Source organism: Canis lupus, chromosome 5 (assembly GCF_003254725.2).
Source record: "Canis lupus dingo isolate Sandy chromosome 5, ASM325472v2, whole genome shotgun sequence".
NCBI lineage: Eukaryota > Metazoa > Chordata > Mammalia > Carnivora > Canidae > Canis > Canis lupus.
In genome coordinates, this window is record NC_064247.1 from 35114141 (window position 1) to 35117743 (window position 3603).

Below are 3603 nucleotides of genomic sequence, written 5' to 3' on the forward strand. Positions count from 1 at the left end.
GGTGTCACCTTGGTCTCAGACCTCCTGTCTACAAAACTGTGAGAAAATAAATTCCTGTGGCTGCAGCCACCCAGCCTATGCTATTTTGTTATGGCGACTCCAGCAAATGAATGCACATCCCTCCTGGTCCCTGCACTCCCTGCAGCCAGCGGCCTGGGTCAGACACACGTCCCAGACCTCAGCTTAAAATCAAGCCTCCCACTGTTCCTCTCTCCCTGCCCCACACTATCCAGGCAATTCCCTTTCTCTCCTTGCAGCACTAATAACAATGAAGGTTAAATCATCAACCTCGCAGCTAGTTGTCTAGTTGTGTGGTGTGTGTAACCCACCAGCCTGAAAACCCCTTTTGTTTCCCAGACTTGGCAAAGTCAGGACACAGCAGGCACTTGTTACGGTTACATGAACGAGCAAAGGAATGAGCTAAGCTGCTCCAAATCTGATAAGCAACTCACACCCTTTAGGTGTTTTCATTCCCAGCCGTCAGATGGGAAAAGGTAAGGCGCAGCGTGGCGAGGTGACCGGCACGAGGGCACCCAGTTAGTGACACCGGGGCACGGAAATAGGAATCCAGAGCTTTCAGATTTCAGAGACACGGCTCCTAACAGCCATGAGCCAGACCCAGATTGCTTTCAATGAGGAGAGAATTCTTAACAGAAAAACGGAAGCATCCCAACTGGAAATTAATTAAAGAATGATTTCCTTTATCAACATACTTAATTGCAGGGAACAGGAGATGGATAAACAGTCTGTGATAGATTCACGTAACGGAATGCTGCTAGCAAAAACACAAGAAACAAACTGCTAATAACATGCTGTTGCATTAGTGAGTTGCAAAAGCATTGTGCTGAGCCAAGGAAGCCAGGCACAGAAGAGCATGTGCTGGAGGATTCCATTTACGGGAAACTCTAGAATTGGCAAAATCATCTATGGTGGGAAAACATCAGATCAGCGGTTGCCTCCGGGGTGGGGTTGGCGGGGGCAGCAGGGGCAAGAGGGAACTTTCTGGGGGTGATGACAACGTTCTGTGTCTCGACAGACGTTTCGGTTCCCCAGGTGTGTCTGTATTTGTTCAAAGTCTGTTTGCAAACTTTATCTGAAAAAAGGAAAGCAAATATTAAACTTGACTTAATCACTTAAGTGATGCACGCACCGAGGCGTTTACAGGTGAAGGATACTACTCACGTCTGCATCTCACTTGAAAACTCGTCAAAAAATAAGACAGTTCGGGGTGCCTGGGTGGCTCAGTCGGTTAAGCGTCTCAGGGCCAGAGAGGTTGTAGATTTTGGGAATGAGCGGTTAGACGGCACCCACCTCCTCCCCCGGGCAGCAGGGGTAATGGAGTTGGTAATGGAGTTGGTCCTCAGAACTTGCACACCCGTGGGCCCAGTGGGAATCGATGACATTTCACCTAAGAGCTAAGCAGAGAGAAAGCCTGGTCAGTTGTGGGAATGCAAACAGTGCAACTAAAACACCAGGCAGTTTTGAGCGGCATCAAGCTACCGGCTGCAAGGACCCAGTGCCGACATGACCCACGTGGCCCTAAATTCAAGGCCACCCTCCCAGGGGCTGCAGGGGTGAGGAGCCTAGACTGGGCAGGACGAGACAACTCTGACAGTGAGTGGGGTGACGTCGGATGCCTTGGCTCCTCTGCCCTGTCCCCACTGCTCACTGGTTACGTGGCCCTGGGCGCCTCTCCGGGCCCCTCCCGGCCCCAGCTTCCTTAGCTGCAAAATGGAGACAGTCACAGTTAGCTGGCGGCCTGCGTGTTGGGTTACAGATCATGACCTTGTCGAGGTCAGCTGCCACCTCCACTTGTGTCCATCTCGTCAGTTCCCAGGTGGAGTCTCAGTGTCCCATGCCCCCGTTTGTCAGCAGCTGATGATGCCTTGACATCCGCACTTCCCTCTGCCCTTGACATCCGCACTTCCCTCTGCCACAGAGCCCAGCCTCCCTGGCCCCTCTCCCGAAGCCTCTCCTTTGCTCTCCCTGCACCCAACCCTTGGGTGTGATTTCATTTTAACCTGTCCAAACCCAATTTTTAAAAAAGATTTATTTATTTATTTAGATAGAGAGAGGCAGAGGGAGAAGCAGGCTTCATGCAGGGAGCCTGACACGGGACTCGATCCCAGGTCTCCAGGATCACACCCCGGGCTGCAGGCGGCGCTAAACCGCTGTGCCACCAGGGCTGCCCTTTCTTTTCTTTTTTTTTTACAAAAAAAAGTGAGATAAAGTTGACATATAGCATGATATCAGTTCTGGGGGCTCCACAGTGATCGTTCGCTATTGGTGTACGCTGCTGGGTGATCACCACACTAAATCTCATTACCATGTGTTATTTTCCATAACTCAGTTACAGTGAATAATGCTGCAGTGAACCTAGAGGCGCAGGTATCTTTTTGAATTAGTGTCCTTACTTTCTTCAGATGAACACCCAAAAGTCATATGGTAGCTTTATTCTTTAATCTTTCAGGGACCTCCGTCCTGTCTTCCATGACGGTGGCACCATCTAACATTCCCACCAACAGTGCACAAGGGCTCCCTTTTCCTCCGCATCCTTACTAACGCTTGCTGTTTTTTGTCTTTTTTTGATGAAACAATTCCAACAGGTGTGAGGTGATAACCTCATTGGGGTTTTCACTTGCATTTCCCTGATGAGTGATGTTGAGCATCTTTCCGTGTGCCTATTGGCCATCTGTGTCTTCTTTGGGAAAATGTCTGTTTAGATCCTCTGCCCATTTATTTTTTAATCAGATTGTTTGTGGGGGTTTGTGCTATTGAGTTTATGTGAGGTCTTTATACGTTTTTTTGGATGTTAACCTCTTACTGGTGGTACGATTGGCAAGGAGTTTCTCCCATTCAGTAGGTTGTGTTTTTGTTTTGTTGATAGTTCCTTTGGTTGCAAAGAAGCTTTTTGGTTTGATATAATGTCACTTGTTTATTCCTGCTTTATGTTACCTTTTCCTTTGGAGTCAAATCTAAAACTTCAATGCCAAGACTTATGTCAAGGAGCTTACTGCCCATGTTTTTTTTCTTGGAGTTTTAATGGTTTCAGGCCTTACGTTCAAGTCTTTAATCCGTTTTGAGTAAACTTTTGTGTATGATAAGATAGTGATTTCTTTCTTTCTTTTTTTGATAGGGATTGCATTGAATCTGTAGATTGCTTTGGGAAGTATGGACATTTAAACAATATTAATTCTTCTAATCTGTAAACAGGGAATATCTTTTCATTTCTTTGTGTCTTTGTCAATTTCTTTCATCAGTGGTTTGTAATTTCAATGTAGAGGTCTTTCATCTTCTTGGCTAAATTTGTTCCTAGGTATTTCATTCTTTTTGATGCAATTATAAGTGGGATTATTTCCTTAATTTTTCTTTTCAGTAGCTTATTACTAGTTTATAGAAATGCAACAGATTTCTGTATATTGAATTTTATATCCTGTGACACCACTAAATTCATATATTAGTTAAAACAGGGTTTTTATGTTTGTCTGTGTGGAGTTTTTAGGGTTCTCTGTATAAATTATCATGTGCATCGTCTGCAAATAGTGGGTCTTCCTCCCCACCCCTCATCCCTATTTGGATGCCTTTTATTTATTTTTCTTGCCT